Raw genomic sequence first — 12,778 nt, 5'->3', positions numbered from 1 at the left:
GTGACCGGCACAATAATTTACCGATGATATCTGATTAACGATATTAATAAATTAACAGGTTACAAATTGTAGGTTATAAGCTCTGCAATTCTTTTTATAATTTACAGTTTCATAATTTTTTGTCAAATAAGATAATCAGATAAACTGTGATTTTTTTAATTTACATGTAATACTTTCTTTATGCTATTAGCAAACTTATTACTGTTATCCAAATGTATTCACTAATACGGGAACTTGTAATTTCGCGCTAGTAATAATATTAATTCAACTGTAGAAAACAGTCCACATCTACCTTATCAAAGATTTCCTTAATTTTCCTTACGTCTCTCAAATGACTAAACATCACGAGAATACTATATTCGAGGAATATAGTAAAAGAAGGTTAGGGGGTTAGCAATTGGATACACGTACGGTTGGACGCGCATATCGATACCGAATCGATATGAAGTGGGAAGGAAATACATAAAGGGTATAGAAGAGACGTTGAAATTCAAGGGAGATCTGAAGCAAGCAAGTAAGGATTGGAAGGAAGGGAGAGTTGGCAGGTCACGACCTGGACTGGCCGGTCGTAGAATGGATGCAAGCCACCGCCCGTCCTACTCTCCTACATACATTAGGAAGTTTCTCCCAACTTTTAGCCATGAGTTGGTCCATACTCTGGTTAGCGTGGTGCCATAGAATCGTATAACCACCTAACCTTCCCTTCGTTCGCTTCCTCTTTCACTGTTTCTACCCTTTCCCTCGTTATATTCTTTCTCTCTGTCTCTTAATCCCTTATTAATCTTTCTTCCAATCTGCCCTCCTTTATCTCATTTACTTTGTCCATAGACCCACTCTTTCGCGGTACTCGCTCTCGTAAGTAACGAAAGTATCGACTTATTCATGACAAAAGCATAGAAAGAGTAAGGATAAAGCGAATAAGAAAGAGAGTAAAGAGAGATGGAGAGAGGAAGACGAAGAAGCGGAAGAAGAAGGTGGGGGACGGATACTGCAAGATAAGTTAGGAAGGGAGAAGCAGAGAAAGAAGTCCGATAATCTCCCAAGGTACCAGTACAACGGACCTGGGATACAGTCAGGAGGAGAGTCAAGAACCTCGACAGAAGTGCCTGCGGCCGTTGCTACAATATTTTGCTTGATTACTATCACAGGAAAAGCTGCTCCACCGACCTAGCCGGCACGTGATAGGCAAGGGTTTGGATATGCCCGTTCCTTTCCCTCCCACTTTTCTACTGTCCTCGTTAGTATGCTAATTTACCGGCGCATTAAATTTTCGCACCTGGTCTTTGATACAGCCTGAACTTTATGTTCTATATTTCAGTCTCAAAGTAGATTACCCAGTAACGCGGATGTACCACTCTCTTTCCTCCCTTTCACTGTGAGCATCGCGCGTTACGTACTCGTTTTCGTTTTCGTGCACGTTTCTTCTTCGAAGCCGCGATCCATAGGCATTATCATTTGGATCAAAATAGAGAATCTATGAACGACGAGTAAAATTGTACAAGTTCATAGACGATGTATTCGTTTGGTTTTTTGATAATAATTAACCATTTGATCATTAATCGATTTAATGAATTTGTCTTCTGGAAGAAGCTCATGTACAGTGGTATAGTAATATATTTGACAGCTTCGCTTTTAAAGGTTTAATAATTCCTTTCTCTCATCCGTTAACGATTCACTGAAAATTATCGATTGGCTATTGAAATTGATTCTATTTTACCAATATTCGTCTATGAAAGGATCAATCGATTTTCTCTGAATCCACGAGGATCCACGAGAACCAATACCTCGTAAAACGTCCATCAGCCATCCATTAATCAGGCGAGATACCCACTATCCTGAAGATCGTGGGACGAAATCAGGAATTCCTGGGTAAAGTGAAATTTATGCTCCGATCCAACGTTGGGTAAAAGGGATGAGGTTTCACGGGCGGTGGCTCCGTTATGCGAATATCCGAAACTCAAGTAATAAGCAGTAAAAATCTTGCGAACGAGTAAGCTTTATACGCTTCCATTTATAAAAAAAAAGACATTCACGCTAATATATTCTATATAAGGATATACAGTTTGTGACAAAATACCTTCGGTATATTTATAGGATCAATTCTGGGCATGAAAATTATGAAAAAAGTTCATGTACAAGAATATCGTCTGAAGTTTATCTTTCAAATTAGACAAAAATTATAAAATTTCTATTTCACAGTGGCTGTCAAACCTTTTTTTCTATTTCCATGGACAACAGTAATCGATTCTAACGCCAATGGTTATTTCAAATTCTGGCAGCCAAAATACTATTCACATGCTAGTGATTTTTTGTAGGTTCGTGGATTTTAGAATAAGAAACACCAAGAATGAGATTTCTCTCTGAAGTATATTTCTAGCGTAAAATAAAGTTGTTTACGACTTGAAAAGTAAGACTCGAACGACTTTTTTGTACATCGATCTTTTCCCTCGTTCTGATGTACAGAATCGAGTCTATAAATATTCCTCGAACACTTTACGATACCCTGTACCACAAAAGCAGAATATCAGGTTAATTGATACAGAATTTTGATACGTCTTATGGGATTTTATGCTCTGGCGATCCTGTGGAATTTCGTACGTCATATTAGGGTATGGCACGCACGTTAATCACCCTGATATTAGCGTAACTCGTAAAGCGTACAAAGCGTCGGGACATAATTTAATATTATTATATTACCGGGACACATAGGCAGTGCCGTTAAAGTGCCGAGCCGCATCAGCCAAGCATCTTTAAAATTAGATTTTCCATCCACCCTCCTATTACCGCCATCGCATCGCCTTCATTCCCGTACCTCTGCGAATGTATCCTCTCCCTTCCCTCCTAACTCTGTAATTACATCGAGAGTAACTTGTTGTGTAATTGAGATATACAACCCGTCAAGTTTGCCTCGTGTAAAATTTCATTCATCGACAACGTAACACGAGGAGAGAAGATTTGTGGTGTTCTGCTTGTGACGGGCACTTAAAAGAACATATTATATTAACATATTTATGATTTTTCGGGTTTCAATCGTGTTATCAGTTGCGTCTAACTACTAACAACTAATACTAACAACACAATTGGAACCCTAAGGATCATAAATATGTGGTTTAATCATCGTGAAAATTTCAAATCTATAGTATTTAATTGACTTTTACCTTGCATCGATTGCGAGCCAACAACAGTGGAAATCCGTGCAAAGAGAGATGACTCGAGAAAAGTAAACAAAATGCGAATATTAAATATGCACGTCAAATTAAAAGATATCATCTGCTTTAGCAAAGAGCTGCACCAAAATCAATTTTGAGTACAATATAGACATCAAAATATTACTTAATATCTCTGATATCAGATTTATTTTACGATTTTAACTACGATCAATACTTGTCGACTTGTCGAAGCAGTTGCGTAAAGCAGCCAGCCGACTACTTGGCAGTGGGAAGTTTGGAACGCGTATCGTTCGGTCCGATCTCGTGGCATATTTAAAATATAGCGGAAATACGCGGCATCGAGATCAGTTGCGGCTGTTCCTCCCGTCAAGGAAGGTTCCTGTATGCCGAGGGAAATAATTTTCCCATTCCGAAATAACCTCACCGTGAGTCGAATGGGAGTGAGGAAGCTGGGCTCTGAGCTTGGCAAGAGCCTCGGCATTGGTTCAAAGTGCCCCTAAACCAACCCGCCTTCCGAACATACGTGGTAACTTCCGTCGATTCGCGAATATCGTGAATTTGCAAGGCTCGCCAGCTGCGCGCTAGTTACTCGTTGAATCTACGATCTCACTCCACCCATGCTCGTGTACCGAATTCGGTATTATATACACGTTTCCCTTGCCACGCGGTGAACCTTGAACTGTAACTGACGAAAAGAGACATTTCACGTTGGCACAGGCAAGTTCCCCGGAAGGACATATCAGACAACACCTAGCACCAAGCAATAGTCACATTCGTTCATCATATTAGTATTGAACAGCATTTAACATGGTTAAAATTTTTTATTTTATTATCACTTTTCTTGATTTTTATCCTTATTATTTATAGTATTATTTATCCTTAATAGTAGCGATAAAAAGAGAATTGTAATAGAATATTTGTATAATACTTTTTATGATAATTGTCTGGTCTGGTTCTTTTTATCTTTCGAATTACCTGATCTACTTCGTTCGCAACAATATTTTCTAGATTGATGATATTCAAAGAACGAAAATGATGTAGTTTCGATGAAAAGATGAAAAATGTTAATACAAGTAAAATTGATTTATTACGAGGATAATGAAGTATGGTTGTATGTAAGTAAGAGTAGCTATTATATCGTAACAAGTAAAAATATATCAAAAGATAAATAAATAATATCGCAACATAAATTTAAGTACATGAAAAATTTAGGATAACTGTAGATGAATTTTAAGTATCACGTTAATTATTCCGAAGATAATGCAGTAGAATCTTTCTTATACGATATCCCGTTATATAAATATCTCACAATTGGAACACTCAATTATCCGTACGCTGTATTTACTTAGATTATTCTCTTTGAATCTACCTGGGACCGTTTGTATAGCATATGGCAGTTTAATGACACGGAGACGGAAACGCGTATTGCTAATTGCAGCGACTAAAGGAGACAACCAAGGAACTTGAGAATAGTAAAAGTGCAGTTTCATCATTAAAAAAAAACACAGTACAGAAGAATGGATAGTTACCATTATTAAAAGACGGAAATGTACAATTGTGAAATACTTACATCACTCTGGCATAATAAGAGAATACTTCCAGTTCAATAAACCTTCTCCCACTAATAATGAAATCATCATGCAATAGAACTCTGAAAATTCGCTTCTTCAAACACTCTTTCTATTAATCCTTTCTACCCACATAAATTTCATAATTCAACGAGTGATCTTTAGATAAAGAGCCTATTCATGAACAAAAGCCTATTAATATATAAAAAGAGGATTAATTTCTAAAAGAAAGAAAGCAAAATATGGTTCTGTAAGAATTAATTCGAACAACGTAGAATTCAACAGTACTCTTTAGAATTTTCTCCCAATAAAATTTTACCAAAGTCAGTCTTCATCGGATTATTATTCCCATAGAACAGAAACACCGCGCTTCTATGTTATAGAATCAAAGCCACTTTACCTCGGAATATCCTGGGCACCAAAGCTCTTAGCTTTGATTAGGCGTGGCTTTCGCTTCAGACCACAAACGTACACGCTCGGATCTGTACTATAATCCGTCGTTCTTGAAATTCAACCATCGCCATTATTAATTTTGACGTGAGATGCACCAACAGGGTCTGCGTTTCACATTTTGCGGCGCGAAGTGACGATCAATTTCACGTGTTCGTGGCGGTGACGTGTCCGGTTGTTTATGTGTTTCGCGTGTCGCGGATACACTGACTATTTATCGAGCAATATCTACATCGAACTGGCCCGAAACTATCGGCTCGACGTGGCTATAACGTCGCCTTCGTGTCAGCTTTCCTACACGTGCCTCGTAACGAGACACCGTTTGCAGAATTACATAAATTCACCGGATAGAGGGAGTGTTGCATGGTCGATGATAGTTCGAAGTAAGACAGGAAACAAGAATCATGAGCTGTTAGGTTGTCCTCGTTAGCTGTGCAGACAGATACGGTAAACTGTCGAGTCAGAAACTTGTTAGCTACATACTCGATCAAGACGAGTTTTTAAACATAAAAGGATGAGCTGGTATGAGAAAGAGAAAGAGAGAGAAAGAGGGAGAGAGAGGAAGAAAGAAAAAGTGCGAAACCTTGAAAATCTGCAAAAAGTGTCGTTTCATCAGAAGTTCCGTTGGCTCGCGCGGTTCCGTATACCTGACCGTAAAAAAAATTATACAGGATTGTAGAAATGTTTTTATAACTGCAGGAGCGTAATTTACAAATGAAAATAAGGAAAAGCTGTCACTTAAATATTTGTTGCAATCGCTTTTCGAAGTTATAAGCAAATATTGGACATAGATTGAAATACAGATTTTGTATTCCAGACTAAAAACCATCGTCTCTGCTCTATATATTTACGTGATGTTTATTTAGATTGTTTATTGTTAGAAATAGCGATTGTTTAAATTGCTTTAACTCCCGTTTCAAAATACAATACCCGAATGTTTTGGAGACTCGTATTTCCATCCGCGTTCGTTATTTGAATGTAACTTTATAGAAAAGCGTTTACAGTAAAACTCCATATATTTGCACAGACAGTTCGTACAACTGTCTACACACTGATTCTATCTGCTACGTATGATTTTTGTTCATATGATAAGAGTTTAGGTTAAACAGATTCAATCAACTGAAGTTTATTCGCTCAGATACTGAGACTTCGTTGATGCGTAGACTGTTGTATAAATACTTCGTTTCCAAAATGCATTCTGTTGCACATTTTTGCACATTCAAAATTTCCCACAAACGTATAAAAACCCTACTCATCGCACTGCCAATGAAATTTCAAAATGTTTCATATAATTCATACAAGTATATACGTAAAAATGTTCCATGCTAAGCATTGAAATACTTCCGTGAGTTATCCTACGCGTATGTGCCATTACTTCTGGGATAAGCTAATAGTTTCGGAAGTGCTTTCATTAGGTTACGTAGTGAGATCGTTCAAAGGGCAGTCGCGGTATGCACGGCACGAAGCATCCTCGTTCCATCCACGTGAGTCGCCGGAAGACCAGGTTTCACGACTCGTCGCGAGGTTGATCAGTGGATCACGAAGTGGTTGGGTCGGTATCGAGCCCTCCGCCCCGAAAATATACGATGTGTGGAGAAGGAAGAACGGCAAGAAGGAAAGAAAGGTAAATAAGAACCTTGGCGAAATAACGGTACCCAGAGGAAAGCTTCGTCTCATCTCCTGTTCCTCCGTCTTTCTCTCTTCCTTCTTCCAGCTCCCTCTTCGTTTCTTGACGATCTTATGTTTCCCTCACTCTACTTGCTTGCTGGTATTATATTCCACCCGCTGCCGCGCCACGAAGAGAGTCCTATTATTGAGAGCAGTCACGACGTATCGTCCGCGGAAGAGAGGCTTAAGACAGATCGTAACGTATTTCACTTTCTTCCCGAAGGGCTCCAGGATCTCCTTCCTCGACCTTCCTCTTCCATCGTTTTATCCTATTCTCTTTTCACCTCGGCGTCGCGGTTTCTAACGGATGATGCATACAGAGATAGGTATATAGGAGGCTCTCGTTTACCTTTCAAGCTCCAAGCACGAGAGACTTTGCTAATCGAACACGGAAAATCGCGACAGCAACATTGTTTCATGACTAGTTATAGCAGTATACGCTACCCTCAGTTGCCGATGCCTTCCCTCTTTTAATCGAAATCCCGTTGTTCGGAAGGAAACTGTAGAACGACAGACGAGAGAGTGAAGAGGCGAAAGTATACTTACATGGTAGAACTTTATTTATGCGGAGAAATTTTTAGTTAATGCCTGACTAAACGTTCTACTACTGTCTGAGTCTACTTATTTAAACGCGAGCTTCTATTCTATGAACGAAAGATTGCAAGTATAATAAGACTCTATTCATTGGTAGGAAATTTTAGTTGCCGTCTGATTGAACGAACTCCTGATGTCTGAATCTGCTTATTTAAATCTGAACTCCTGTTATATGAACAAAGAATCGCTAGTAGGAGAAAGAATCAGTGACTTTCTATTATATTATATGAACTCCAGTTACATGAACTGTTCGTTCCCAATGGATTCAAATAAATGAAATTCTACCGTAGTTGGAGATTTCAACTTCGCGGAGTGTTGGAAATTTTCTTCTTCGCGGAAGAACTCTTGGTGCCATATTCAAAGGATCGTTTTTCTTCTTTTTCTTTGGTCGAGGAAACACGAGAAATTCAACGTAGTTCGCGCGCATGGATTTCGAAAGAACAGGGCAGAAAAAATAAAAAATACGCGATTTCGACGGCCTGGCCTGTGAAAGCATCATGTACCAATTCGTCCGTGGCAGCTCTTGGCTGCGGCTATGCACCTTGATGCTAGATTGGCACTTGTCCAAAGCTCTTCTCTCTTCGTTCGTGCCAGCGTAACCGCGGAAATTTTTGCCTGATTAACAATATAGGTTTCAGTATTTTTCCGCGAGGCTGACTATATTGAAACTCGTTCGACTCTGGCTCGGGAATCTTGCTCGTACATCGTTTACGATCGTTCTGTCGGAAATATCCTTGCGGTGGATGGTTACGATTCACCGGAGAGAACGATGGATTTATTTAGAACTGATCATAAGAGCAACGTTTATGCCGAACTAACACCTGCTTAGAACTTGAAACGTATTCTTATGTAACATGTGCATTTTCTCGAATAAAAGCCTCCTCTCATTACCTGAAACCACCTTTCCACAAAGCTGAGCAAGATCCTGTTTACTGGTCCGACTCGTAATTACAACGTACCTGGATCCATATGAACGACTTCCTACCGGTTCCAGTCGGTCGAAGAACTTAACTGTTCAATGTATCTGAAATTCCTTCGGCAACTTTCTGAAGGAGCTGTAATGTATAACGTGTGGAACGTGATTCATTAGACACCAGGTTGGTGCAATTAACTTTTTTTCCTCAGAATATTATTTCTCGGTACATCCTAAGTATTTTAATCATATAATATTTCATATCGTTTAATATTTACTGCTGTTTTTGATAAATAAAAATAACTGAATTCGTAAAAATCAGCTCGTTGAATATTGTAAAGAAGAAAATCTCCTGTAGAATAATATCTTTTACGTAGTTTCAGTTCGTTATACGATAGGTTTAGATTAGGTTTTTGAGAACTTTTTGCAACAATTCCATATTTGTTACTTCGCAACATTCTTATCATATAGAATAAATAGATTCGTACGTTTAATTTGATACATAAAATTTAATTTTTTTTTTTCAATATAAATACGATATGTAGGTACACTTTAATATTCCTGCATAATCGCTGGTTGTGTGTGCTAACTTATCTTTTTAGATTATTGATACCCTTCGCTGAAATATTATATCCGTTTTTTCTTCCACATTTCTATTGCGAGGAAATATTATGCAAAGTGCGTATGCAACGAAAACGCGATGATGCGTCTCTTTGTGAACTTGCTAATACTGATAATTATATGGTAATGGTGTACGCTGTATTACAATTGTAAGTACACGAAAACAAGACCGATGAAGCGTCGTAGAAGGCACAATGCTGCACCATGCTATTCAAGACTTGTTTGCGCAGACAACGCGACGTTCTTCATAAAAGAATGGAACATAACCTGAAGCCATTCTTGAAAATGTCTCTTCTTTCATAAATTTTGGATGAGTATTTAAGGACATGAAGCAAGACGAAATTATGAACGTTGCGTTTTAGATGAAAATTCACTCTTGTTCTATGATCGTATAATGATGATCGAAGACGAGTAAATTAGTTGCAAAAGTTTATGATATCATTCTGTATTAGAATTTCATGCACACGTCCTCGAGATGATCATCTCATTCCCTAACACATTAATCGCGAATATTCTGACGATGTTCTCGAATTTTCGAGTCAACGTAACTTTACTAAAGTTTTAAAGTATTGAAGCTTCATTATCGGTCTCTCCTCTATCCACGTGTACGAATGTTACATTTCCGCTCCGGACATTCGAGTTTGGATCATATGAGCCTTTCTTCGTAGTGATAGCTTTATGCGAATAAAATTACTCACGGTAGATGATTAAAATAAAATCATTTTGGAAACCTGAATGATTAGTTAATCCTAAGCAGGTCTGCGGAAAAATTATATACAACAAAGGAATAACCGAATGTTTATTATTTGAACATCTCTTATTCGAATAATATTATTCGATAATAGAAAATAATGGAATTTCTACATATACTTTTAATACATTTTCCGCGTACCAATATATTTATTATTGTTCAATCGCCTCGTCATTTTGAATTCATTATTAGATATCAATATTTACATCATTCAAAGCATCATCGTTGAAAATGCAGATTAAAAGGCAACGTATAATTTATTGTCATCTTTCATATTGACATATGAGCATAATTTTCGTCACTGAATTATATATTCGTACCTAATTAATTCAAGTAATGTTATTGTTTACTCTAATAGTTTCCAAAACCCAAAAAGTTGCCAAAAATATTCAAAAGTAAGAAAACGAGCGTAAACATAAAAAAAAAGCAGTAGAAAAGAAATGAAGGCTAGTCACATGTTGACGCGTGAATGAAGGACATGAAACAAGAAATGCAGGCAGGTACGTGAGCCATGTAAAATCTCGGTGAAATGTTCGCGTGATGACGACAGCCTGTTAAACGCGTAATTTACGGATTATTATACTCGTCGAGTTCATGGGTGTCATCATTGCGGGTCCCGTGCCTCGTCATTGTTGTAACTCGTGTTCGTTGTCAGTATTGACCTTCGTCGTTAACGGTGACCGCAGATTGTAGTTATCGATCGGCTTCCATAGGCAAAGAGTAAACTCAGTAGGCAGTTTTGCCAGTAATATTCCGGCGGCTGACCACGATACAATGGACGTTTACTCCTCCCTTTCCCCGTCAGTCAACGTACCCTTTCTCGAAAACCCTTGGCCACAGGATGGATGGTGATCAATAACGAGAACGAATGTCTTTAACTTGCCACGCAACATACGCACGTACATATGTGTCTCTGTATGTAATAGACATCTATACAATCATATAAGGTTGTTGTACGTACTGTGGCTCACGAAAAGTATTTAGGTGTCTATCATAGAAAATTTTGAAATTTCATTATCGCTATAATAAGACAGTTTTTAAGTTTCACACACAGCTTTCTAAAAATCGCACTACTAATGAGTCTAACTACTAATATCTGATAGTACAAGATGTTTCCAATTGTTATATAATCTACATATGTATTGTACATACATAATCTTTAAGCGAAGAAGAAAAATGTACGTACATAATTTCCAAGCATAGGAGAAAATTTTATACTGTAGAATTCTATTTATCGGAACAAATTTATTCCAGTTAGTGTCGGTCTTGTGCTGACTGAATCTACTTAAGTATCTGACTGTCAACTCCTACGATACGATACTTTCGAAAGCAACTGTTGGTGCACGACTATACATTTACCTATACAACATTTCATTGTGTCTTTGACAGATTTTCATTTCTTAACCGTCCTCCTCCTTCGTAGGTATCGAATATGATACTTATTTCTGGGATCAGAACGTGGACGAACGCTGTTGCTTGGATATTGCTAAGGAAAACACACCTACACTGACCCATACTCATATACTGAGAATCTGGCTTTTATTACATTTTGAGGTTTGTTAGCAGTACCCCGGGGCGATATCCAATGTCCACCCTCTTTATCCCGTGCTAGCCCTCTTTTTCTTTCCTTCCATGCAGCTTCGACGTCATAGAGTAGCCACTAGCGATTGTTCATGCTATACTGTGTAAACAGTAGCCGATATTAACGGATGAGCCAGAATTTTCTCTCGATTCGAACTGTTACCAGTTACTATTAGAAAATATTGAACCACGATAAAGCTAAGATAATACGTCTGAAAGATGTTACGCAATACGTGTCTATAGTTCTGTCTACGGTTCTATTTATGGTCTGCAAACACAGGAATATGAGGTCTACTTATGCAAGATGACGAATTTATAAATATTAACGCAGACTGGTGTCTCTGTTACATAATAGAGATCGAGTATCAACGAAAGGAATATATAGATTTCCGCGAGGCTTTGAGGTAAAATAAAATGACAGAACGTAAAATAAATGCACCGTTCCATTTGTTTGATGTTCTTTCGAGTATTAGAGTACGTGTCGGCGGTACGTGGTATACGTATAAACATCACCTAATAGAAGCAAAGCAATCTGATGAAACCAATAAGCGTGAAGGAATGCAAGTAGCTCTTCTCCTTTCGTTTCGTTTCGTTTGCAACGTTGGGTCTCTTCTCGCCTCGGTGAGATCGTTTCATTGGTCTTTTCCTTGCCCCTGGAGCACGTTAAATCTTTTCATTTCGATCTTGAGAGATACCGTATCCCCGTAGACTCGATAAAACGTGGTTAGAGAATGAACACCTCGAGGGAACGGATAATTACATGCTTCGTGTCAACTTTGGCTAGATTGGGATCAGATACTCGGTTACTTTCGAAGAGAGCGGAGCAATTAGAGGACAAGTCTCAATAATGCCAATTTTTCACGAGAAAACTTCTAACCGGGATAAACTTCTCGAAGGCTAGATAATACGACAATAAAGCGTTCTGAGGAACAGTTATTGTGTGCCGAGTCAAAGAGCTTTGTAGAGGGAAATAACTTTTAGCCTTCGTAATATTTCGGTCCCAAAATTGCGTTGACTATTCTCGTTTGACGAGTACCCGGCCAATAAAAGATAAACGGTTATGCTCTGCCTCCTTCTCCTTTCGGATTAATTTCTCCTTTCTTTGCAATAAAGGATCCTCTCGTCTTTTTGATCCTGATCGTATCGAGAGGGAAAACAGGCAAGCCGAGCAAGGAAATAAAAGATTGCTCTATTCACCTTAAAGGATTCCTCTTTATTTCGTTTTGATACAACGGGCCATGATGATAGAATTCTTCCGAGCCATTCGCTATTCCGTTTCGATTCGCTTCATCTTCCGTCTTGTGGCCTGGATATCTATGCGAGGTATAAATATTCAGCGAGGCACGAGCGCATAACCACTCACGTGAAAGCGACGTGCACTCAGTCATACATATTTAGGCTGAATAATTATAAACAAAGCGACAATCCTGCTATATTGTACGAAGAGCCCGTGAGCATTTTG

The 12,778-nt window shown here is 38.4% G+C and overlaps 2 protein-coding genes across 4 annotated transcripts in view; one reads left to right on the top strand and one right to left on the bottom strand.

The window, feature by feature from the left end:
* LOC138183289 (autophagy-related protein 16-1-like) overlaps positions 1 to 12,778 on the top strand; it is a 195,511-nt gene that overhangs the window by 30,372 nt on the left and 152,361 nt on the right. The gene's annotated exons all lie outside the window — the stretch shown is intronic.
* neo (ZP and PAN domain-containing protein neyo) overlaps positions 1 to 12,778 on the bottom strand; it is a 247,095-nt gene that overhangs the window by 161,538 nt on the left and 72,779 nt on the right. Inside the window, exon 1 of one of the 2 annotated variants that reach the window (XM_069119966.1) lies at positions 5,139 to 5,469. The exons of the other annotated variant lie outside the window; for it this stretch is intronic. The gene's annotated coding sequence lies outside the window, so the exon portion shown is untranslated. Of the gene's footprint in view, positions 1 to 5,138; positions 5,470 to 12,778 lie in introns of those variants that run through there. 2 annotated transcript variants of the gene reach the window in all.

This window comes from Bombus flavifrons, chromosome 9 (genome assembly GCF_040668555.2).
Source record: "Bombus flavifrons isolate JBK064 chromosome 9, iyBomFlav1_principal, whole genome shotgun sequence".
NCBI classification, from domain to species: Eukaryota; Metazoa; Arthropoda; class Insecta; order Hymenoptera; family Apidae; genus Bombus; species Bombus flavifrons.
This window is presented reverse-complemented; position numbering and strand designations above follow the sequence as displayed.